Source organism: Lynx rufus, unplaced genomic scaffold (genome assembly GCF_022079265.1).
Source record: "Lynx rufus isolate CCGP_SWC_20201006 ecotype Redwood Valley unplaced genomic scaffold, mLynRuf1.p SCAF_3, whole genome shotgun sequence".
Taxonomy (NCBI): Eukaryota; Metazoa; Chordata; class Mammalia; order Carnivora; family Felidae; genus Lynx; species Lynx rufus.
This window is the reverse complement of record NW_025814845.1, coordinates 64,879,367-64,905,828: the sequence shown is the minus strand read 5'-3', so window position 1 is coordinate 64,905,828 and position 26,462 is coordinate 64,879,367. Positions and strand designations below refer to the sequence as shown.

Genomic DNA, 26,462 nt, shown 5'->3' with positions numbered 1-26,462 from the left:
AATGTTTTTATTTATTTTTGAGAGAGAGACAGAGCATGAGCGGGGAAGGGGCAGAGAGAGAGGGAGACACAGAATCTGAAGCAGGCTCCAGGCTCCGAGCTGTCAGCACAGAGCCTGACGCGGGGCTCGAGCCCAGACTGTGAGATCGTGACCTGAGCTGAAGTCGGACGCTTAACCAACTGAGCCACCCAGGCGCCCTGTAAAAGTTTTTATTTTAAATAGGCTTTTTAAAAAAGCTTGTTCTTTGAGCTTGATTTTTAAATAGATATCTAAATGGTATTTTTTTAATGTCTTGTTTATTTTGAGAGAGAGAGAGAGGGAAAGAGGGAGGGAGGGAGAGAATCCCAAGCAGCCTCTGCACCAGCAGCACGGAGCCGAAAGTGGGACTCAAACTCACAACTGTGAGATCATGACCTGAATCAAAATCAAGAGTTGATGTTTAACCAACTGAGCCAACCAGGCGCCCCAAGAGGATATTTTAAATTGAACAATAGCTTAGTTATAGAGTGATTATAAGGAGTCAGTTGGGTGGCTTAAAACTCTGCCTGAAAAAATACAAGGCTGAAGAGCCATCGTGCCAAGGAGTGTTTTTCTTTAAGACTATTAGCTCCACTGGCACTCTTTTTTCTTTTCCAAAATAAATAACATTAAAAAACAACAATAAAAAAAGACTCTTAGCTCCTCCCATGGTCTTGTTTACCTTTGAATCTCTCACATCATCTTACCTATAGAGGGAGCTAATTTATTAATCGCAATGAAAACCTAAATAGAAAATCAGAGACAGAGAAAATCTACTAAGATCATACCATATATATCACTGTTATGATAAGGAAGGCTGAGGATGTTATGACATTCTTACAAAAGATATGTAAAAACAAATTACCTTAAAGACCCAAAGAACTGGAATTATAAGAAGCACAGCTCTGGGAAGGTTCTAGACATAGAGAATTCAAGAGAGAACTGATAAAGATCCAACATCAACACAAAGAAAATTACAGAGGTGACTGATAGTGGCTAATAATTAGAAAAAGATATGACAAGTTGAAATTAGTGAAGCAGGTACCTGTCTCACTGAACAAGGGTTTTCAAAAATATGAGTCTAGGGGCGCCTGGGTGGCGCAGTCGGTTAAGCGTCCGACTTCAGCCAGGTCACGATCTCGCGGTCCGTGAGTTCGAGCCCCGCGTCGGGCTCTGGGCTGATGGCTCAGAGCCTGGAGCCTGTTTCCGATTCTGTGTCTCCCTCTCTCTCTGCCCCTCCCCCGTTCATGCTCTGTCTCTCTCTGTCCCAAAAATAAATAAACGTTGAAAAAAAAAAAAATGAGTCTAGCTTGGTCTGTCATCATCTAATTGTTTACCATATAACTGTTTCTCCATCATCACAGGAGGAAAAACAACTATTCAAATTGTCTCTTTTCTCCTCAAACTTTTTTTTAAAGTTTTAAAATTTATTTTTGAGAGAGACAGCGTGAGCAGGAGAGGGACAGAGAGAGGGAGGGAAGGAGAATCCAGCACAGAGCCTGATGGCAGGGCTTGAACTCATGAAACCATGAGATCATGACCTGAGCTGAAACCAAGAGTCGGATGCTTAACCGACTGAGCCACCCAGGCACCCCTCTCCCCAAATTTATCTCTGCTTCCCCAATTCTCTGCTATTATCTTTATATCACTGAGAAAAACAGAAGCAATCCAATAAAAACTCATTTTCCTACCACTAAATCTGCTAACCTATTGAATCTGTGTCTCTGCCTCTTCCTGTTTAAATGAATGAATTGTCCCTACTCCTAATTAAGGCTAAACCTCTCTCCACAATGGTGTTAGATATTATCCCCCACAGTTATCCCTTCTCTTATGCACCACCAGTTCTCCTCTCTACCAGACCATTCCCTTAAGCATGCAAACATGCTGGAACAAGTGCCCTCTCAACAGGTGCCCTCCCTTTCATCTATGCTCCTTTCTACCCACAGACCCATTTCTCTGCTCCCTTCATAGCAAAACTCCTTGAAGGAGTGGTTAATCATTGTTTCTGCTTCTTAGGCTTCCAGTCTTCCTTGATCCCACTTTGGCCAGGCCTACCTCTCTACCACTCCACTGCAACTGCTTTTGTCAATGTCATCAATGACCTCCATCTTGCAAAATCCAATGGTCAATTTTGTCCTCCTCTTACTTGATCTCCCAGCAGCAGGGACAGAGTGGACTATCTCCTTGAGATACTTTCTACACTTGGCTTCCAGGCCATCACATCTCCTGGTTTTCCTCCTGCCTCACTGGCCACTCCTGACCAATAAATAAATTTACCAAATAAATATTAACTATAATGATTATAAATGTAATACATAAGCAGAGGTGTGTTAAAAAGATATATCTTTTTTAATAAAAAAATAAATAGAAATGTAATCAAATGTGAATATGTTTGACTATTCAGAACTGTCAAGATAAAATCTAGATACTTCCAATATATGAGAGTAATAGATAGACATTAACACAAAATTTTGTGGATATATATTTTTTTAATGTCTGAGAGAATATATACCAAACTACTAATAGCAGTTATCTTGGGAATTAGGGGAATGGTCTGGAAAAGGTCTATAAACCTTTTTCATTTTCCAGTATTTACATACTTACATATTGTCTGAATGTTTTATAACAAGCATGTATTACTATCACATTAAACAAGGTATTTTAGTTTCAGACAAAGTACCCAAAGAAATAAACAATTTTTTGAGTACTAAAATTATACTAAATAGATAGCGTCATAGCAAAAATACAAAATGGACATAAAGAGAGAAAAGATCAGTGTGAGCTGGAATTGCCAGAGACTATTTAATCCAGAAGTTAATGGAGAACTACAGGAAATGAAGAAATGTCTCACACAAACCACAGGGCAAAATCCATATGCAGTGCTTTAAAACCAGTAAAGAGAAAATTTGAGTAACAAAAGGTAGAGAGGGGGATATATCAACACAGTATCTATAAAAACATCTCCTGCCTAGCAAAAAGTAGACATTTATAAATAAGAATAATATCTGGCCTAAATAGTAAAATCAGATGATAGAAGAGAGTGAATAAGCCTATACACAACTATCCAAATGTTTCTGGTCACTACAATCAAAAACGGAAACAATATAAATGTCCAATAGTTGGAGAAAGCCCCAGATAAATGGGGTACAACTACCTGATACTATGCAGCTATTAAAGATCATTAACTATGTAAAAGGAAAAAAAAAAAAAGCTAGCAAATCTAAGCACAGAAACAAGACTGGAAGCAAATTCCCTAAATGTTAATAATTGTTGACATACAAGGTAGATAAACAACTAATGAATTTTCCATTCTTTTCTCTCACTTCCAAATTTTTTATTAGTATTACTTTAATAGTATGTGGAGGAAAGTTAATCATTTTTAAAAAGAAGATGTAATATACAGCATTGTGACTATGGTTAATAATACTGTATCATGCATTTTAAAGTTGCTAAGAGGGGGACCTGGGTGGCTCAGTTGGTTAAGCGTCTGACTTCTGCTCAAGTCATGATTTCACCATTCCCAGAGATCAAGCCCCACATCAGGCTCTGTGCTGACAGCTCAGAGCCTGGAGCCTATTTCAGATTCTGTGTCTCCCTCTCTCTCTCTCTCTCTCTGTCCCTCCCCTACTTGTGGTGTCTCTCTCTCTCTCTCTCTTTCTGTCTCTCTCTCTCTCAAAAATAAATAAACATTAAAAAAAGAAAGCTGCTAAGAGAGTAGATCTTGAAAGTTCTCATTGTAAGAAAAAAGTAATTTTAACCGTGGAATGGATATTAACTAGACAGTGTGGTGATCTTTTTGTAATATATACAAATACTGGATACCTGTTATACACCCAAAACAACTAAAGTGTTATACATTAATTATATCTCCATTAGAAAATAAAACAGATGTTTTCCCCAAAATGGAAAACAACAATATCATAATTGAAGGGGTTCAGGACAGGATCCCCAGAATGTGCTGCTCTGGCATGTGGATTATTTGTTATTTGAGAGAGCGAGCCCACGAGCAGGGGGGCAGAGAGAGGGAGGGAGAGAATCCCAAGCAGGCTCTGTGTTGTCAGCATGGAGCCTAAGCCAAAGTGGGGCTTGATCCCACAAAGTGAACCCTGAGATCATGACCAGAGCTGAAATCAAGAGTCAGATGTTTAACCGACTGAGCCTCCCAGATACCCTGGCATGTGGATTATTTTGAGTTGAAGGCATTTGAGACCCTGCAGGCTCAAGAGAAACTTTTATCCCTTCCTAACCACACAGAATAATCTAAACTGGGGAGGCTTTCCCAGAATAAGAGTTATTAACAGAGATAGATTTTATCTAAGTGAACCAAATGTATGGTAGGGCAAACATCTAATTACCAAACATCTGCTTCACATATTGCCCTGTGAAGTGCATGCCTTTCCTCTGAAATCCCAGACCCCTATCCCCATATCTCCTTAGTTCAGAATGACACATATACCTCTTTTGTCTGTCTTTGGAATTTCCATGTCTATGTGGATTCCCTGTATGTACAGCTATTAAATTTAATTTTCTCCTGTTAATCAGTTTCATGTCAGTTTGATTTAGTCCAGCCAGAAGGACCTTTGGGGGGCCAGGAATTCTTGTTCCCTTATATAATTAAGGTCCTACTGCCTACCAGCCCTCAATTTCCCCCTTCTTTAAAATGGGTGGGGTCAGCGGATGGTGGACTATGTGCTCTCTTAGAGTTTCTCCAGTTCAGAGCCCCTGAATCTGTTTTAAAGTTGAAGCAATAAGAAACCAAGAGGTACCTTCCAGGAGGGAGAGATGATGCTACTCCTGGCTGGCCTCTATCCCACTTGCACTGAATTAAATGGAGTACTGCTCTTCAGAAAGCGACTTAAGGTCCACTGCATTTCCTCCTTCCATCTACTCAAAATGCTAAATGACCATTCAGGCATTCTTTCTTTCTACAAATATTTATCAAGGGACCATTTAATGCTTCAGGTACAATGCAGAGTTGGGGGTTCAGTGGTAGTGTAACAAAAAACCAGATGCACCTCATACTTGGGCAGCTCATGGTCCAGTGGGGAAGACAGTGTTTTAAGAACTATGATTCAGGTCTGGGGTGCCTGGGTGGCTCAGTCGGTTAAGCATCCGACTTCGGCTCACATCATTATCTCATGGTTCGTGGGTTTGAGCCTTGCATCAGATTCTCTGCTGTTAGCACAGAGCCCACTTCAGATCCTCTGTACCTCTCATGGCTTCTCAGCCTTTTGGCTAAGATCAAGTGCAGATCTTCTGTACTCCTCTCTCTCTCTCCCCCCCCCTCAAAAAAAAAAATAAACAAACATTAAAAGAAAAAAAGAACTATGATTCAGTTCTTATGTGTGTGAGAGGAGCACTTACAGCAAGCAGGCTTCTGAAAGGAGGTCTAATTTGAGCCTGAAGACTGAGGAGTAATCACTAGGACCAATAAAGAGAGAGAACGGGCATTTCAGGCACAGGGAATAGTAAGTCCTGGTGGCAAAAAGAGGCCATTAAGGAGTACCTTACAATTGGAGCATGGAATGCTAAAGGGCAGGGAGGGAGGCCAGAGATGAGCCTCAGAGCTTAGCAGGGGCCGCACCACCGGAAGCTCAATAAACCACAGGAAGGAGTCAAGCCTCTGGTCTGTAGGTAATGGGGAGGCTTATGCATCAGGAAAGTGACTGTTATGGGCTGAATTGTGTCCCTCAAAAAAGATATATTGGAATCCTAATTCGCAGTACCTCAGAGTGTCCTTATTTGGAGATACAGTCTTTACAGAGGTAATCAAATTAAAACGAGGTCATTAGGGTGAATCCCAATCCTAAGACTGGTCCTCATAAAAAGAGGAAATTTGGGCACAGAAGCACACATACATAAGGGAAGATGATGTAAGGATACACAAGGAGAAAGACTACCAAGTACAAGTTAAGGAGAGAGGCCTGGAACAGACCCCTCGCTCACAGCCCTCCAAAGGAACTAAACCTGCTAATACCTTGATTTTGGACTTCTAGCCTCCAGAAGTGTGAGACAATATATTTCTGTCATTTTTAAGCTCAATAAATAAATAAATAAAAATAAAAAGGCATCTGTAAAACCAGTGATAAAAAACAGTAAAAATTGAGCATTACTTTTGTAAGACATTACTGTAAAGTCACTGAGTTATTTGCTTCATACTAAGTGAATTATAAATATATCCGTGTATTTTGACCACAAATCCTACAAAATTATTTACCAAAATTTCCTCCCTGAACAACCCACACTGGGCATCAACTACAGTGCTTAACAAAAATGCAGATTTTTATGCTTAGCCTCAAACCAATGGTGTCAATCTAGAACTATTGCAGATTTTTCTAGGATAGTCAGATATTAAAACTACTGAAGTATATTAGAAATCCCAATATTTTCAGATTCAAATTTTATCACCGAGAATATCTCTGTCTGGAAGATGCAAAAAATTTGTCAGATTATAGACCTTCATTTTGTTGGTGAAAATCTGCTGTTGTGATAATATGCAAATACCACTAGAAGTTTTTAAAAAGAGCAAATGGACTAATAAATGAGAGTCTGAATACGAATAGCTTCAAAACATAAAATGCAATTAAATAATAAAATACTTGTTTATTTAGCATCTAAAAAGTAATTCACTTACGTCCTGAGGATGGAAGAATGAGGCAGCTTGAGAATCTTTCTTACATAATCATAGACTTTGCTACTGCACAAGTAGAGTGTACATGCAAACTGTTTCATTTCTGTGGAGTACTCAGCTGTTTCTCTCCAGTTATACAATTCCCACTTAAAATCTGTTAAAATAAATTTATTTATTCTTTGTGATGAAGAAGGTGTACAGTAACATTCTAAGGTACAGATCATAGCATCTGGATATAAAAAGCAGTGGCCATCAAAATACAGATACAAATACCATCACAGTTTAACTGAGTTTGTTTCAAAGGCTAATATCCAATCTTAGGACCTCTTGACCAATTTATCCTGCTCATCCTGGATCGTTTCACTCAAAAGAGGGAAGAAGAAAGTTTCAACTTGAATCACTATGTTTTATAATTCACTGGCAGCCTAAGTGGAGAATTTCAGAGAAACAGGGAAGAAGATAAAATAACTGGATAAAATTAAGTCTCTGGATTATGAGCACATTTATTTATTTTGCTTCCTGGTTACTATTTATCTGAGGGTACAAATGAGACACAAGAAATAATTCCGGCAATAGGATGCTATTCAAATTGAACAGATGACCTTGCCTACTTTGAGGGGAAAAAAAATCCTCTGTTCCTGGTGGGGATCCCTGTTTATTACACCTCTGTTCCCCTCCTGGAAAAACACAAAATATTCTCTTCCTTTGGAGGTACCTGCTCTTTTCTAGAAACAAGACATACTTATTTTTTACCAGGATGTAAATCCAAAATCTCTGCTGGCTTTCATCAAAGAGTAAGTTGGCTATACTCATTCCGTCCCTCTTCAAATATGCTGGTTCACAAAGAAAAGAGTAGGTAGTCTTTCCAATGGACATGTATATCTTCCATAGGATATTTTAGAAAATAATATATGGAGACTCAAAGAATTTTCAAGCTCAAAGGGAACTGGAAAATTACCTGGTTCGACTCCACTGCAAAAACGCTTCGGTGATAAATTATGTAAGCACTTAAATTGTTTAAAAAGAATTTGCAGTAAAGCGAGTAAGTGCTTTATAAAAAATGAGAAGTACAGTATATGGTATAAGCCATATGATCTAACTTCTGGGTAGTTGGATTATGTGTTACTTTTATCATTATATATTTCTTTGCCTTTCCTATAATAAGTACATTACTTTTAAAACTGGAAATACATAAAAGGATTTTGGCAATTACTTTTCCTTCTTTTTGCTTACCCTGAGACTTCATGTCTCAGCTAAAAGCATGTTTTCATAGGCAACAGCAAAGTAAATACTTTAATGATATTTCCGGAAAAGGGAACATCACAGGGCAACAATGGGTGATTCAGTCAGTTAAGCATCTAACTCTTGGTGTCATGGTCTCACGGTTCATGAGCTCAAGCCCAGCATTGGGCTCTGTGCTGACAGCACAGCACAGAGCCTGCTTGGGATTCTGTGTCTCCTCTCTCTCTGCCTCTTCCCCACACACATGTGTATGTGCATGTGCGCACTCTCTCTCTCAAAAGAAACTTTAAAAAAAAGAAAGAAAGAAAAAAGAAAAGGGAAACATCATACCTGAAAACTGTGCTCGTAGCAGACACTCTGTTTCTTCAGAAAGTAGTTTCTCTTCGACAAGTGCATCAATTAGTCGTAAGCCCTTTCTCTTCTTGATCATCCTGTAGTTTTTCACAGAAACCAGTCTTTTTTTGGACACTTGTAGCATCTGTTGCACCTCAGCCAGTTTCTCTGCACCAATTGTCAGAGGTCTCTTTAAACTGTAGTTGTGGTCCTCAGTAGCAACCTCTTGAGAATTATCAGGAAGTGGCTGTTTTAGGATTTTCTGTTTTGCTTTACCTTTAAGGTGTACACCTTGAAGAACCTACAACAGAAATATAAAATTAAGGTTATTTTTGAAATGATCACACAGAAGGCGGTCTATAAAAATACCACTAAATCAAAGGACTCACCTTTAATGTGGAGAGTTGTTTTAAACAAAGGTCATAATCTCTAATTTCTTCAAATGTATTTATAGGAAAATGTGAACAGGGTTTAAGGTTTTTTTTCATCCATATAGAAATAGTAACCTGATGTCAAAAGTTAATGTGATGTTGAAAGTTTCTGAAATGGTTTAAGTAACAAGAGAAAGGTGGTAATTTGGGAAGGCTTCGTAGAAATGAGTTTTGAGCAGTGTTTTAAGCAGCAATGACATGATTTAATGGAGGGGACAGGAAAATTATTTGTGCAAAAAAGGAAGGCATAGTGGACAGAGCATGGGCTTTGGAATTGAGACTAATCTGGGTTTAATCATGGCTCCCTCATTTATTAGCTGTCACTAAACCTCTACAATCCCTCATCTCCTCATTTGTATTACTGTAATAATACAGAGTTGTTTTAAGGATACAATAGAATAATTTATGTAAATCTCCTAGCACAATGCCTAGACCACTGTAGGTCTCAATAAATAGTAACTATTATTGATTTTACAAAAGCATGAAAGTTACTCAATTTATCACATATACAGAAGTTAGTACATGTGGTTTGAAAAGAGAATTTGGAGCAGTTAGAAATGCACAATTAAAAGGAAGCTCTTAGAGCTTAGGAGTTTGGATTTGACACCAATGACATTCTTCTGAATACAGGAATGAGAGAAAACAATATCGAAAGGAAATTCCAATGGATAAGAGGAGGCAAGGATAGCGTCAGCAGAGAACAGCTAGAGGACTACTGCAGACTGTGCAGCGAGGAGTGCGTACAGCAATGTGGCCAACGGGTAAAAGGATAACATAAAAAAAGAAACCTAAGAACGTAACACTAATCCTGGTGACTGATTCATAGAAAGCCCTCTATTTTCCATAGATACGTCTCTATATCAATGCTAACAATTAGGTATATTTTTGGTCAAGATCAACATTACTGGGAGGAGCCCGAAAAAGGCATAATTTCTAAGTATTATGGAAACTGTGTCAAACAAAAGCCTGAATTCTAAGGCATCTACTAGTTACTTTTTGCGATCAATTTAGTAATCTTTATGTGGGTCTAGAAAATGATTTGCATCTATATACCTTAAAAACTTCAAAGCAGAATTACTAATATTACATATAGATTAAAAACAAAAAACCAAAAACCTAGTTTTCTACACATTTAAAATCTATTAATGGATTTATTTTAAGATTTAGGATTTTTTTTTTTAAATCTTTGTAAATTCTAGCTATAATGTGAGGTATCTTGGTTTTTAAAGGCTCTGTAGAATTTAGTTTTGTTTACACCTAGATTTAAGTACCTTGTATAGAGAAACAGAAGGCACAGCTCCTTTTTTCAGCTTTCTTCTTATGCCATATGACTCAAAGTCACTTTCTTGAAAATGTTTGGAACATAGTATAGCACCTGGTCCTGGGATCCAAATCTTTTTGCTTCTGGGGTCCACACGATTAACAGCCCTGATCCATTTTGAGCGCTGTATGGTATCAGTTGGAAATCTACAGCAATCATATTAAAGTTCCATTAACATGAAAATATGGTAATACTACAGTATTTATTACATAAACCCATTTATTATTTAACTGCTTCGTATAAACATGAAGTCCAATTAAACTTACTTAATCTGATTTCCAAGTTCTTTGATTTTTTGAATCCAAGAGTTCAGTATCTAAGTGAGCTCATTTGCTTTAATTTCTGAGGGTAATTCTCATATTAAATATCCTACATTTTGTCTTCACTGACTACATTAACGGAATCTGCTCAAATTTGGTATGTGTGTTTTTAAACTATGTCCCCAAATTCTTTACTTCTATTCCTTTCAAGGGGTGGAGCCTAATTTCCTTCCCCTTGAGGGTGGGCTAGGGTTAGTGATTTGCTTCTAAGAAATACAAAAAAAAAAAAAAAAAAAAGGAGAAGAGACAACGGGCAATAAGACTAAGTAATAAAAGGTACTTGCTCCCTCTATTCAATGGTTTTTCTCTGGGAAAATTTCTCTGCCATGTGAGAAGCAGTCCTGCAGAAATATGTCCACTGGGCAAGAAACAGGCTTCCCCGCTAAAGGCCACATGAGTCTTTCTGAAACTGCACCCTTCAGCCTCATCAAGTGTTCAGAACATTCTAGTGTTGGCTAACATTTTACTACTACCTTATGAGACAGCCTGTAACACCCAGTTAATTCACTCCCGGATTCCTACCCTCAGAAATTTGTGAGATCATGTTTCTACTGCATTTTGAAGAAATTTGTTACTCAGCAGTAGAAAACAAGTAAGTACATTTCCCATACTCAATTTTCCTCTTTTGTTTTGAAAGGCACCACTTTTTCCTAGCCTTGAATACAAAAATTACCTCGTGTTTCTCTCTTTTTAATCCTAGCCAAATTACTATGTTTAGAAATTTGTTGGGGGGGGGGCGGATCACAAAACTACTCTTTCTGCACCCTCTCCCTTGATTTACCTTGGAGACAGATCTACAGGCAGCTGTGTGAATTTTGTATATTTTAACTTGGGTTTTAAAGCATATGGTTGTTAGGAATTGAAACTAGTGAAAATTTTAATGTCCTCAGCTCATTGTTGGGGAAATATAGCAGAATGGTAAAACATACTTCTGAGATATTCTCTCAATCACCTTGAGAAAGAATACTGTATTGGAAAATCTGTACTTAACCTTCAATTACCTTTAACAGACACGTCTCAATCTCTCAGCTGCCTCACAGGGTTGTAGTTAAGAGTGCACAAGGTGACAAATGCATTCAAAAGCACTTTGTAAATGGCAAAGTGCTACCCAGAGTTTGTTCTTTCCTAGGAACAACAATTCCACTTTCAAGACTTTCATTTTATTGTTCCAGGAAGATAATGCCACTTGATCAAGAGGAAATTGTTTTTCTAATAAAGGTGAGGCAAATCTATGTCTTTTTACTGAATTCTTTTCTTAACTAATGGCACGTTTGTGAGGCAGCTTTTCCACAGATGGGGTGTAGTCTCTAACCATGCAAAGGACAGTAAAAAGTTGGCCAGTCCACCAAGTTACGTTACTAGCCTGATCCTCTGATGCGGTTTCCCAACTGGCATGCCTGCTCACTACAGCCATCAATCCCCTTATCTCATGGAATGGCCTGGGCCACTTGGAGCCCTTGAAGTAGGTATTACAGGCCAGTCCCAAACAGCTTTGTTGGTTTGCCCCAAAGTATTAAATATTTCCTATGCATAACACACCATGAAAGGCTTGAAAAATACTGTAGTCTAACAAGCATGACTAATATGAATTCTGGACAAAATTAAATTGGTAATAATAATTGATACTACTTTTAAAGCATTTACCTTGTGCTATTTTTACGTGTGTGGGTGTGCATATGTTTTAAAGTTTATTTAAGTAATCTCTACACCCAACATGGGGCTCAAACTCATGACTCTGAGATCAAGAACCACATGCTTTTCCTACTGAGCCAGCCAGGCGCCCCAGTGCTTATGTGTGTTTTTAAAACTGTTTTAGTCTTTAAAAAATTCTGCACGAACAGGTTACCTTTTACTGAAGATGAAACCAAGACCAGAACTAAGTATAGCCACCAGTAAATAGTAGTTGAAATTGGAATTCATGTTCCCCTATTCTAAAATCACCTGTGGCAAAAGAAAAATCCCAAACCAATCATCATTTCATATACACAATAATGAATTGGTTTACACTAATGCAGAATCTGTTTTCTCTCCTGTTAACTATGCCTTTTTTACACTATTGGCAGAAATTACCTTGGGCTCTCTGCATATCATATTTTCTAAAAAAGTGGCTAGGAAAATCCTTTCTACAGTGGTCATCTCTGGGGAGACAGAGAAAGGATTGAGGGGTAAAGCTTTATACCTGGTAACTTAATTCTCTTCTAACAGAAAAGAAAAAAAAATGAAACAAGGCAAAATGTTAACATCTGCTTAATTCTAGTGATGGGTATATCAGTGTTTGTTATGTATTATTCTTTGCCTGCTAATGTGTTTGAAATGTTTCATAGCTAAAAGTATAAAAATAGAATTCATTACAATTCAGGCAAAAACTCTTCCAAGTTATCATACATATATTTGATTATGAAATAAGTTGTTTAATTTCTTTACACCAATAAAAGGAGAATGAATCAAACTGTCACTTCTTTAAACTTGCCAGTCCCATCTCATATTTAACCATTTATGTGTTTGACCAAGTATCAGTATTCTCATAACAACAGTTTCCACACCTTTAATCATTTTGATTCATGCTTTTCAGCCAAAGCCCCTCGCCTGTGTCCTTGCAACATCTTTCACAATTCTGGTAATGGTGGTGAGGATGTTGGGGAAGGCTTCAGAAGACAGAATATTGGAGCTAGAGCTGATGTATCAACAGGAGTTTGCCATGCAGACAGTGGCCACTCCAAGCAAATGCATAAACACAGATATAAAATAACTACTAGGATCTTACTGGTTGACAAAGCATTGAAAAATAAGTTAATTTGTAGACTGGAGAGGGTTAAAGAAGAGTACAGAGGTAGCTTGAACTGGTTATGGATGGGCTGGAGGGGTGGCTAAAGGCCAGATCACAAAAGATCGTGTGTGCTAGGAAGTTTGGGATCCATCCTTTAGGTCAGTGGCTACCAGAGGAGTGTGCACTCATCTACTGAGATTTGAAGAAAACATTAGAATTTATTTTTATAATGTTTTGTCGCATCGCTTAATTTTTGTGTTTCATAATACATATTAGTTCATCACTTCGTATATGTAATTTATAAATCAGTACACATTTATCAGGCCATGTACTCAAATTTCTTTGTGGAGAGGGCTCCATGTTCAAGAAGTCTGAAGATGACGCCTTTGGGCGATGGCAAGTTGACAAATTCTTTCCAACCTATATTACCTTTTTGCTGAACCCTTACTTCTGATCAATATAACTTTGTTGCTACGATTAACACCATAGTATTCTAACTCCTTTTCCTGTCTCTACCTTCTTCTGCATTCCTTACAACTTCCTAGGCATAGGAAGACAAAGATTATTCCCTCCCATTCATACATAAGGGCATGTGTTTAATTTAGCACACATAAAAAATAACAGAAATACAGAGGAAATTAAATTCAGGTTGGAAGACAGGTATTGGAGAAAAGTCTTCACAGAGGAGTTTGGACTCTGCCTTTAGGCATTTGAAAAGCCCCAGGATTAAAATCCTTTTTTAAGGGAACTAGTATAAAATTTGCATTTTTAGAAAAATCATTTCCAGAAATCAGGAAAATGGAATGAATGGGAAGAAATCAGCCTGGACGAATCATAGTATACTACTGTAATAATTGCATCACTTTCTCTTCTTAAAATTAAGTAGGTCTTACTTTGGTCCTCAATATATAAAATAAATAAAAGCAATAAATGAATTCTTCCTCGCTTAAAGAATCTTAAGAAGGCACAGGAAAAGCAGGGCAGCAAAAAATTTAAAAAAAAAATTAGAGGAAAAGGAGAGAACTCTGGACAGAGTGTGTCAATAAAGCCAATGAAGATGAGAGTTTCACGGAGCAGTCGATATAATTAAAAGTCAAAAAAAAAAAAAGGTTAAGAGGACTTAGAAGTGCTCACTTAGATTTGGCAACATTACTGTTGACCCTTTGTCAGTGCATTAGAGCAGTAGTGATCTGGCTACCATAGGTTGAAAAGTCAATAGGACTTAGGAAAATAGGTGTATGTTCCTGTTTAGAGGAGCCTTGTTATAGAGGGAAAGCGTGATAGGGTAGTGCAGAGGTGCACATAGGCTCAGTTTGTGTGCCTGTTTAAAAATGGAAGTAATGTCGACTTTAGGCAAGTAATCAGTAGAGGGAGCAATTTAAAATGAACAGGAACTAATTGATGGGGGAAAATCCCAGAGAAGAAAAGAAAGGTTACAAGATACAATTCTAACAGCTTAGGTGGAGGAACCAGCCCTATTTAAAGAACAACACAAAACAATGACTACAAAAGGCCTACCATACAGAGTTGAAACTCCTTAACCTGACATTTTTTTTTAATGTCTTCAAGATACTTTTTCCACTCCTCTGATATCTGCACTCTCCACCCCTTTACATTTCCCCATGTTATTCGTATTTAAGCGCTATCTTCCTCCCACCCCCACTCTACAACCTAAGTTCAAGGTCCAACTCAAATACCATCTGTCCCGTAAAACTACTTTTGATTTTCTCATAAAAGTCCTTTGTCAGTGGTTTAACTCTCTACATCTATTACCTTAACAGACTACCTCTTTTTGAAGTACGTTTCTTTTTGTCTACTCTTCTACTTCGCATTGTGCCTTGAACTTTGAATCAACTGTATGTCATGGATGGACTATAGACGTGGGTTCGAATTAGACTGGTCTGAAAACCCACCCCACTCTTGAGCCAATGTACCTTCCTTGCCATGACCAGATCCAGCCAGAATAGGACCGGCCTTGTGGAGCTCAGCCAATTCTACTAAATAACTTGCAGTAACAGGCAGTATTCGTGAAAATCCATCTGTACTCCTGTTCCTGGGTAAGCCACACAACTCTAATGGAATCGAACGCTTCAACAGTTCTCCCAAACTGTCCACCCTTCCCATCTCCTCACGTCAAATAGTAAGACGACCGAAAAGAAGCATGACTCCTTTCGAAAAACCCTTGCTAAACGCCATTAGGTAAGCGGTAGGCAACGAGAGAGAATCAGCAATTTGGAGGCACACGCTAAGCCGGAAAGACAGGAAAAACACCAACTCTCAAAGGTCCCTCGTTCCTTTCCCCCACGCTACGCACGTCACGTCACGTCAACGGCGCAACGCAAGCCCGGCCCCGCCCCACCCTGGCCTACTGCCCGCCAGGCCGTGCTGGGAGTTAGACAGCCGGAGGCTGCTCTCACGCACTGGTGGAAGGAGAGGCCGCGCTCCCGGCTCAGCACGGTGTCCCGGGTGCTGCAGCCAACTGCCGAGCAACTTCGGGTCATCTTCTTGCTACGTGGGGCTCCACTTTGGGTGGTCCTACGACAGCATTAATCGTGATAAATTTAGCTCCGCCCGTGGATTCGGCGGCTACGACCTTTATTTGTCGGAAAAGGCGGGCTCTTAAGGTGCAAGACTCCTACTCTTCCTCTTCGTGGGCGCTGCGCTTGACGCCGTGACCAATCACAGGCCACGTCGCGTCGCTGCAGCCAATCGGAAGAGCCCAGAACATTAAGACGAGCATTTGACGACTCCTCCTCTCTGTTCCAGGGTGCTTAGTGGATTTAGTTGTTTATGGTCTAGTTTTGCTACTGTTTCAACACGCACCGGTTACATCCGGTGCCATCGTGGTTCTTGTGAGGCAAGGCCTGAGAATGCGAAGCGGGGAGGTAGGAGTAATATTGAGGTGAAACTAGGGGCATGCCGTTAGGTCTCCGGTACGAACTCTTAAAGGGACTGGATATGGGTGAAGAGATGGGAGGGAGAGCGATAAACGCGATACCCTAGAAATGTTAAAGACAAAATTGGGCCCCCAAATAAATTATCTACTGAGAGGCATATAATTTCCTTGCATTTTATTTGGTAGTTCCCTGATGTGGCGATATTATAGGAGCTGTTGGGATGGTTGGCCTTAGATATGTGACCCCGGAGGAGCATGAATAAGAGTGTTAATACGGGGATACGTCGTTTTTTAATTCAACGAACCTTTTCTACAAGACCGTTTGTCACTGTGGGGCAATTAAGGAATCAAGGTAAGATCCTTGGGGCACCACATGTCTAGTGGGGAATCGTCAATATAATTAGTAAGAGGGTCAGGACAGAAAGCGCAATGAAATGATTTGGGTTGGGATGTGGCGCATTGTAGATAGTTTTCAAGAAGTGAGAAGGTCTTCAAAAGATGTCTTTGTTAAGCTCTATATGTTTACGGTATGAGATTTCAATTGTCATGGAAGAAACAAAATGGGGCCAAAATAGGGCATAATTTCTGTCTTTGGAGAGACACTTAGCATATTAAGTGGCTTCTTTCTCTCCTGCTTACATTGGAGGCCCATTAAGGAAACCAGAAAAGTTTGTACTTTTCATTCAGTTTTTTCATTTCCTTCTCCTGTAGGCGAGGGTGATTCCAACATTTCCAAGCCAGATTGCGTCTTTTTCCCCTTGTTGTTTTCTTAGTCCAGATTCCAGCCAAAAGGTACTACTTATTGACATCTGCTTTCCATTATAATATGCTTGTATCTTGTTTGAACGAGATTAACAGAGCTTTTGTGTATGTCCCTTTCTTAAAAGTCATGTGGCCTGAGGATAGTCCATGACTTTGGGGAAAATTGAACCATGGGCTGTGTGCTTGCTTGGATGTTAGACGTGCAAAGGGTAGGATCTGGATTAAAATTATCTTCAGTCTGTTAGGCTATTAGAAACTTTCTTAGTACTCAACCAGTTAAGACCCAAATGAGGCTAAGTAGAAATACATAACAGTTTTATCTTTAAGGAAAAAATTGGTTGCCTTGTTTTTTTGGTAACAGTTTTGTTGAGATATAACTCCTACACCATACAGTTAGCCCATATAAAGTGTGCATTAAGTTTTAGTATATTCAAGAGTTGTGCAGTCATCACCATGATCAATTTTAGGACATTTTCATCACCACCCCTCCCCCCCCCAAAAAAAAACCACATTCTCATTAACAGTCACTCCCTATATCTTCCCTATCCTCTGTTCTTGGAAACCACTATTTTTTTTTTTGTCTATGTAGATTTGCCTATACAATTTCATATAAATGGAATCAAAAACTAATATACGGCCTTTTGCAAGCAGCTTCTTTCATTTAGATATTTACTTATTTATTTTGAAAGAGAGATTTAGAGCATAAACAGAGGAGAGGTAGAGGGAGGGGAAGAGAGAAAGAATCCCAAGCAGGTTCCACACTGTGAGCACAGAGCCCAGTATGGGGAACTCACGAGCTGTGAGATCATGACCAGACCCAAAATCAAGACATTTCTGAGTTACACAGGTGCCCTGAGTACTTCCATTTTTTTTTTTAATTGTCAAAAGATGTTCCATTGTATGTATATACTGCTATGATAATTTTATTTAACCATTTATCAGTTGACCATTTGAGTTGTTTCCATTGTGGGGGATTATTATGAATAATTCTGCTGTGAAAATTAGTGTACAAGTTTGTGTATGGACATATGTTTTCATTTCTTTTGAGTATATACCTGAAGGTGGAATTGCTAGGTCATATGCTAAGTGTTATGTTTAACCTCAAGGAAATGCCAAACTGTTTTTCCAAAGTGCCTGGACCATTTTACATTCCCATTAGCAGTGGATGAGGGTCCCATTTTCTCTACGTTCTTGTGTGAAGTGGTATTTCATCGTGGTGGTTGCCTGATTTTTAAGGACTCCAGGTTTGCAGGGAACCTGCTAGAGGATGCTCCTTGCATGTAGAGACCAATGTGTAAGGTGAATTTGTCTTTTCAGGCTCTACCACACAAATACATGTCCCTGAAAAATACCTCATGTTCAGCAAAATTATGCATGTGAAAGTAGTGCTTGTAGGAAAAAGAAAAAGCATTGAGTACTCAAAATCTGTGCAATTGGATAAGTTCTAAAATAGTAATCAGTACCTGGAAAGTACTCCTGTGCCCTCCTCTCACCCCTTAAGGGTAACTTAAATGGACACTACCGTAGGGTATATTAAAAGAGCAAGCCTGGTGGGTGCTAGACATTACAGATAGGAAGTGGAGCTCTGAGCTCATAAGCTGCTAAACGGTACAGAGGGCAGGTGGGAGTAGCTGGGTGGGAGGGAAGCCCCAGGTGCAGGCTCTCATTTTTCATTTTCTTTTTTTTGTTGTTATGTTTATCTTTGAGAGAGAGGGACAGAGCATGAGTGGGGGAGGGACAGATGGAGGGGGACACACAGAATCCGAAGCAGGCTCCAGGCTCTGAGCTGTCAGCACAGAGCCTAACGTGGGCCTCGAACCCACGAACCACGAGATCATGACCTAAGCTGAAGTCAGACACTTAACCAACTGAGCCACCCAGGTGCCCCAATCTCATTTTTCATTTTCTTAAGTTAGAGTTGAAAGTACCCCTGCTTCCAGTTCAGCATCAGAGTTCAGAGGGAAGGGTTTTTTATTTTAATTTTCTTTTAAGTGGATTCCAGATATTGTGGCTGCCCAAGGATAGATGAAACCGTGGCTCTCACATTATTCTGAAAGCATTCTTGAAATTATTAATTACAAATGAGTTACTGAAAACTGCTATGCTGCAAAACAGATGTACTTAAATGTAAACTGGTTAAATGAAAACTCACTTTATGGAAGCCACAAGGGGTCTAGGTTTTCTTAATGTACTCCTGGATAGGGAAATAGGTAATTCCTCATAAAAGCATGCTTTTTTTTTTAGTTGTAGTTATGTATCTTTATGTTCGTTTATAACTTGTGCATTTTTGTTGCTGTTTTTTACTGTTTTACTAGTGACGTTGAGGTTCTCAGTTTAATCATTTGATTGTCTTTGCTTCTTCCAATAACTTCATATCCAGTGATTAAACCTTTTCACTGCTGTTCACATAATGAACCGTTGTGATTATTGAATACATTAATGAGGATATGTAAACTGTATTAAAGATATTGGGAAAATGCATGGACTGTTGTGCATTGTAATATAAAAGAAAATATCTCTTTTTAGGAATTACATTCTTGGAGATGTTGGAAAAAGATTCCTGGGACTTCAAAGATAATCACTCCAGATATACAGGGGAGGTAGTATATCTTTTTTTAAATGTATTAAGTGTTCCCAGAACAATGGTAGTGCGTTGGAAATGGCAGATTATCTAAGTAAAGATTTACGAAGACTTTGGTGAAATCTAATTTCCTGTTACAGAATTTTATTAATTTGGTCACTTGGAGAAAAAAGAACAACTAATGCTTCTTGAACGACTACGTGCCAGGCATTGTGCTAAGCATTGTATAGACACACAAGTTTGTTTTATAAACAAATGTATTTCTCACAACAACCCTAGGAAAGCAAATAGACCTTTTGCCTTCTAGGACTGGTGTCTTCCTTGTTGAACACCTACTCTTTTGTCAGATTCTTATTTCTACTAGAACCTTTATTTATTGTCCTGTTGTATTAAAATGTATTTCTGGTAACTGACTTACATTCTTGCTGAATTTTTCACCGTTTCATTCAGAAAGCCTTCGGGTTTTGAAATTATTGGTGGCCAACTTAAAAACTGTTCCCGAATCTGACCCTTTCCTAAAACTTCAGACCTTTCCAGCTAATTCATAAGTTGTACATTTTGCTTTTTGAATATGGATTGTGACCCTCTGTATGAATTATTTATTGCTATGTAAAAGTTATTCAAAACTTAGTAGTTTACAACAACACTTATCTTACAGTGGGAGGAGGGCAAAGCAGAGAGACATCATCTTCTGGGCTCTCACTTGGCAAGCCTTGGTTTCTTGATGGCTGTTGACTGAAGACTTCAGTGCTTCACCATGAGAACCTCTCCATAGGCTGCCTGAGAACTCTCGCAACATGACAACTATCTTTCCCCAGAGGGAATGATCCAAGAGAGAAATGCCAAGTTAACATGTAAGTCGACACATATGAGGGTGTGAATACCAAGAGGTGGGAGATCATTGGGGACCATCTTGGAGGCTGACTATCACCCTTTACTCTTTTTTTTTTTTTTTTAAACTGCTTCAATTTATTGAATCAAGAGATTTAACATTAGACCCTCTGGTCAGGTAATGAGAAGTATGAGAGCATATGTATTCAAATAAGTGCTCTCATTTCTAAGATGCACGGTTTCTTGCCCGTGAATATATAAATTCCATAAGTGATGCCACTCCTATTGGAAATTTTCTAGAGAATATATAAGAAAGCTTATTTTATAGATAGAGAATATTGGACTTTGATCATATATGTTTTTTTTTCTTGGACCCATTTCTCCTCTCCCAACTCCTCCTTAGGTGAAGGTGGTTAGAGAAGCTGGAAGTAGACTATAGATAGAAATTGAGTACCCCTATCCCTGGTATTTTGCTTGGGGTGCAGACTGACTTGGAATGGTTGAAATTTCTGTTTAGAGTTTTCTAAGGAATGCAATCCAATTACTTAAAGGCACTTACACATATATTTGACATTGGATGGAATAAAGGTATAAATACACAGCAGCAGCTTTAGAGCGATTTGTCCTTTTCCTCAAAAGCTTGATATTTATCCAGTTTGGTGAGTATATTTCCTTTTCTTTCTGTTGCTCCCCCCTCCCACCACGGTCTTTTATCTCTCTTGATGTGCAAAATACAGACTTTGCCAAGCCCCTAATTGGGGCATTCTGAGCAGAATGCCCCTAATTGGTAGAATTCTAATTTGTGCCTGAGATTTGTAATCTTTTGAGTCTTCTGTTCCCTTAATTGCTGCTTAAAAGTTCTTTGTTAGCAGTGACAACTCTTTTCCTTTAAAGCTTAAGTGCTTCTGGTTATTTTGGAGACCTTGTGTAATAACAAAAAGCATTACGTAAAAAACAAGATACAACCAGTTTTGGGATGTGTTTGTATTAGGTATGGTTACCCTTTCTATGTCAAGCTTAATATTAAGACATTTCTAAGTTAGCATAAGGTAATCTGTGCGAAGTAGTTAAATGATACACTTGAGATTATCTTTGGTATGATTTTTCCAATTGGAAGTAAAATTGGAGGTGTTACCGGTTCATGAAAATTAAAATTTATAGAAATGTGTATATATTATGTGTTCTTTAAAAAGGGCTAAACAATGAAAAACTTATGACTAAAGCTCAAGTTGAAAATAGGAAGAAAATATAAATGTCCAATGATTAAACTTTTCCACTGCTGTTCACATCATGATCTGTTGTGATTAATGTATGTGGATGAGGACATAATGGAAAAAGAAAATCCTAGTGGGAGAAAAAAATTATAGATACGATGTAATTTTTTTGTATATTGATTTACTTGTAAATGTGTTCCTGTTTTAGGAATGAAATTGAAGGGTGTTTTTGTCAGATTTATCTGATAAAGAATTTGAACATTTATATAGTAAGGTAAGTGGTTTATAAATTTGCTAGTTTTGACAAAAGGACAATCAGATTTGAGCAAAAAATTGATATTTGAGCATAATGTGGACATTGTACTCAATTAAATTTTTTTCCTTATTTTTTCATTTTTCAAAGATAACAAGAATATGATTTCAAAGATAATTTTCTGAATCAATAGATTTGATGCAGGATAGGCAATTGGGTGGCTGGGGTCAGGACTTTTAACCTTGATGATTATCTTTTCTCAAAAATAATGGTGTAATTCAGCCTCTGAGGTTCTTAGAGATCATATATTCCAGGGTTTAAATTTGCTGAACTTTTGTATGTCCTATAAATGACTCTTTGATATGCCACTGAATGACCATCCTATAACTTAATCTTTATTCAAGAACAGTAGATAAGTAGGTGGTTAGAAGCTGGGAATCTCAAATTTAATACCAGATTAATCTGTCACTAATTAGGCATGTTGTCTTGGGGTGTTTCAAATTTGAGGAATATAAAGAGGAAAAATTCTTGCAAATACTCAGTATTGATTTAAGTTTATTTTCTATTTCATAAATTTCTACAAACATAAAAGTTGATATAAATTTTGTTGACGGGCCTTAATCAAAAGATTTACAAAATAAGTGCATTCAAAGACAAAACATTAAATGGGATGGATGCTACTGTTACACAGGAGAAAACATGGTACTGGCTGGTGTGGAATAAGTTGTAAATACATACAGTCTTGTGCTTTGTGATGATTATAAAGCTTTATAATCAGGACAACAGTAGAGTTGTCCAGAACTTTACTCTTTTGCAGACCTCAAAATTGTTGAAATGAGGGAAGGGGCCTAAGTTCTCAAAAGGATGTCTTTGGACTGTCTGCAAATGCTAATTTGAAGAATTCTGTATTACCTTGTCTCCAAACATTTTTCCATCTCCAGTGGGAATTCACTCTGGAACTAACATTCCTTTGAGAAAATCTTCAGTTTCTATTTTGATCTATGGTTAAGTTTGGCTAGTAGTTAACTAAATTGGATTAAAAGTTGATTATTTTGTGAACTAATATAAGTTTTTCTTTTTAGATACAGGTGGTCCTTACTTTGCACCGTTCCATTATACATGAAGATCAGTTTTCACAGTTTAGTTAAATAACACCAATCCTCCTACAACACAGTTGTGATTTCAGATACAATAGTAACTGAATTGTTGCATAAGTTTTGTTGCTAGCTCTTTATTCCACAACTGATTATGCATTATAAAAGATGTGCATCATGGTCAGTAACCAGTTACATCACATCTTTCAAAGTCTCTTGGTGATTGATCACTAAACATCTATTAGTTCACAGAGTAAAGCATGTAGTTGTATTGCTTACTTGTTTCCCAGTAATAAACCCATGCAACATTGTACAAAACTGGATAATCAGAAGAGGGAATTGGCAGGGCAGCAAAGAAACAAGTGATTTTTAACACTGGAAGTGAAATTGGATTTGAAAATGGCGACAGCATAGTGAAGACGAGACGAGACCCAGGCCTACATAAAGCTGCAGCAGAAACTGTGGTTTAAAAGTTCGAGGAATATAAAAAGCAAAGTAAAGTTGCTTCAACATTTTTTAGTTTAAATTACACTAGGAACAGAAAGCCACTTACAGTTGAAATGGAGTGCTTGCTTCTACTTTGGATGGAGGACTGTAATAAAAAATCCTAATCAGTTTGGCTAGCATTCAGGCCAGAGTGTTGAGGTTAGTTGCTGCACTGAAGGAAAATGGTAATTACCAGGAGACTAAAAAAGAACGTTTTTTGCTGGGAAAGGCTGGTTGCATCGTTCAGAAGTCTGGAGCGCCTGCGTGGCTCAGTCGGTTAAGGTTAAGCATCGTTTGGAGGTCGGCGTGAATGGAATAATGTTCCACTGGTGAAGCTGCATGTTCAGATAAGGATGCTACTGGGAAATTTGCACCCATGTTCCAAGAATCACAGGCAATCCTTGCTTTGCACAGTGGTATGAGACTACTGTGCAAAACTTCATAGGATTTGGCTGGAATGTAAATGGAGTTCCGGAAGATATGACTGTGGGAATGTTTACACTGCTGCCATTCAGGAAGTAGTTCTGGATATACAGCCAGAAGGTGCTGCTTCAGCAGCACATACACTAAAATTGGATATATAGCCAGAAGAATTTAGTGAAGGTGAACATAGTTATAAATGAGGAAAGCAGTTGTGTGTTGTGAAGGATGAATACATTTGGAGGAAGTGATTCAGGTGAAAAACCACATTAAAGGAACTCTGAGATGTTTCATGACACTGTGCAAAGCATTAAACGTTAGAAACAGATCAAACTCAGAAAAGAGGATGACAGTTTGCCAAGGCATAGGAAAGATGCTTGCTCCATATTGTAAGTTATATGAGAAAGCAAGCACTGTTCAAACTACTTGAGACTTGTTTATAAAGAAATAAAACATTCTAATTTTCAATGTTTCTAATGTTTTGAATATTTTATTTTTTATATTTCAACCAAAATCAGTTTCTAATGTTTGGACAAATTTTAAGGTTATAGAACAATCAGATTGTGCTTTGCGTGGTTTCAGCTTTCATAGTCCAAGTGAGAACTCCCTCTATTTAAAACAAACTAGGAACTCTTTATATTTAACCAGATATATCAAGTCTAGAAACAAATACACTTTTCCCTTAGATTACCAGTTATATTATGACAGTTTTCATACTGTCTTTGTATGCATGCTACTATAACAAGGCTTTGAAATAAAAATTTATACAATACTGTATGTCTCATACTTTGACTTGTAGGCAAATCCTAATAGATAGGGATTGGCAAACTTCTTTTAAAAATACAGCCATACAGTGAATAGGCTTTGCAGACTCTTTAATGGTCTCTAGCAACTACTCAGTTTTGTCCATGGAGCACAAAAACAGCCATAGGCAATACAGAGACCATTGAAAGTGGCTGTGTTCCAGTCATGAAATACTGTTCATACCTCACAGTCTACAAAAGGGGGTGGTGGGGAGCAGGGAAGTTTGTAGTTTGACTTCTGCAATAGGAACATATAGTACATTAAATGATACCAAAGAATGTAACCACTGCTTGAATCATTTGAGTTTTTTGGTAAGTTGTTCTAATGAGCCCTTTCTCCATACTGATGTACATTTACAGGTAGTCGGGGGTCTTCTGGGGTTGGGGCAGTAGGGAGTTAAGTTTTCGGTTGATTCAAGTGATGGGCCCACTTCTAAGTTGGATTTTTCATTGGCATCTATAGGTAAACTAGTCCTTGCAGCTGTAAGTAAAAATGGATTTGTAGGACACTAGAAATTTGCTGCTGTAGCCTAAGTAATCCGTTTGGTCTATTTCTGTACTAGAGAAATAAACTTCCTTTTCAAATTGAACTGTAAGTATAAGACACTAAAAGGGTGTGTGAAAGCGTGCAGTGGGAGCGCAAAAATGTGCCTACTCTGATACCTAGAAGTGAAGGCACTTCAGAAAAAACTTGAGGGGCACCTGGGTGGCTCAGTTGGTTAGCATCCGACTTCAGCTCAGGTCATGATCTCATGGTTCGTGGGTTCAAGCCCAGCATGAGGCTCTGTGTTGACCACCTGCTCAGAGCCTGGAGCCTGCTTCCAATTCTGTCTCCTCTCTGTGCCCCTCCCCCGCTTACGCTTTGTCTTACTCTGTTTCTCAAAAATAAATGTAAAAAAGAAAATTTAAGAAAAAACTTTAAAGAGATGGTTGACTCTTCGGTGTAACGGTTAGAGAACTGGCCTAGAAGTTAGGAGACCTGGGTTGAATCCAGGTTCTAATTGTTTATAAGTACTTTTCCTCCGGTTTTACTTTGCTGTAAAACAATTCCTAAACTAAAAACGACATCCAGACAATACACTAATTCGAAGCCAGGGTCTGGCGAAGCCCAGTGACTAAGGGCAAACCCTAGTACATCTTAAATAGTGCCATATGGGGGCGCCTGGGTGGCGCAGTCGGTTAAGCGTCCGACTTCAGCCAGGTCACGATCTCGCGGTCCGTGAGTTCCAGCCCCGCGTCAGGCTCCGGGCTGATGGCTCGGAGCCTGGAGCCTGTTTCCGATTCTGTGTCTCCCTCTCTGCCCCTCCCCCGTTCATGCTCTGTCTCTCTCTGTCCCAAAAATAAATAAAAAACGTTGAAAAAAAATTTAAAAAAAATAAAAAAAAATAGTGCCATATGATGCTAACTGGACTACTTGGCTCCACTATGCCTCTGGAGTAACAACACTGTCCACAACAGACCTCGGGTATAGTCAGATCACTTGGTTTTGAAGTCCTCAAAAGCAATACTGTAGAACAACTTTTAACCAACCCAATCACAAATTAGTTTCTGCAATTAGGGCCGTGCAGTCCCATTTCCAAGTGATTTGTCCAGTGTTGGCAGTGTCGCGGAGGCTGCCGATGTCTCGCAGGACTAAATCTAGGTGGCATTCTTGCAGGCCTCGGCCCTTCTTCGAACAGATAGCTACACCCAGCACAGCAGGACCTGTTTTTTTTTTTCTTTTCGCGTATGCCGGGTCACCGCATCCTCAACCTGTACGCCGCCCTTCAGTACGGGTCCCCCCAACCTCACAAGCCCGCGCCACCTACACGCTCTCCACGCCCGCCTGCCACCCCTCCCGGAAATGCCGTGAAGGGGAGCGCGCCGAAGTGGGCGGGGCGAGGCGTCGCTCCCGGAAGCGTCCGCGGGCCGCCCGGGCGGGGCTGTGGCTGCCACGTTGAAGCGGAACGTGGAGGTGGCTTTGGGGCGGGAGGAGGGGCGGCGGCGAATGCTGGGAGAGTCCGACGGGCGTCGCGCTAACGCAGGAACCGGTCGCCGAGGGTCCCCACAAGGTGTGTCT

General features: G+C 39.0%; 1 protein-coding gene and 1 long non-coding RNA gene across 19 annotated transcripts in view; both read left to right on the top strand.

Annotated features, from left to right (window-relative positions):
* The first annotated feature begins 15,569 nt into the window (after positions 1-15,569).
* LOC124520690 (uncharacterized) lies at positions 15,570-24,372 on the top strand. 4 transcript variants are annotated; one of them, XR_006964369.1, is made up of 7 exons: positions 15,570-15,830; positions 16,146-16,311; positions 16,671-16,751; positions 19,248-19,321; positions 19,961-20,156; positions 21,556-21,621; positions 22,683-24,372. It is a non-coding gene; the product is annotated as an uncharacterized LOC124520690 (long non-coding RNA). The 4 variants fall into 4 exon arrangements; XR_006964366.1 differs by lacking the exon at positions 15,570-15,830 and adding an exon at positions 15,838-15,948; XR_006964368.1 differs by lacking the exon at positions 15,570-15,830 and adding an exon at positions 15,838-15,965.
* A 1,980-nt stretch (positions 24,373-26,352) lies between these two features.
* SEC31A (SEC31 homolog A, COPII coat complex component) overlaps positions 26,353-26,462 on the top strand; it is a 72,144-nt gene continuing 72,034 nt past the window's right edge. For 7 of the 15 annotated variants that reach the window (XM_047090755.1, XM_047090760.1, XM_047090753.1 and 4 more), the window contains exon 1: positions 26,353-26,454. The gene's annotated coding sequence lies outside the window, so the exon portion shown is untranslated. The remainder of the gene's footprint in view (positions 26,455-26,462) is intronic. The other 8 variants (XM_047090763.1, XM_047090761.1, XM_047090756.1 and 5 more) reach the window with 2 other exon arrangements.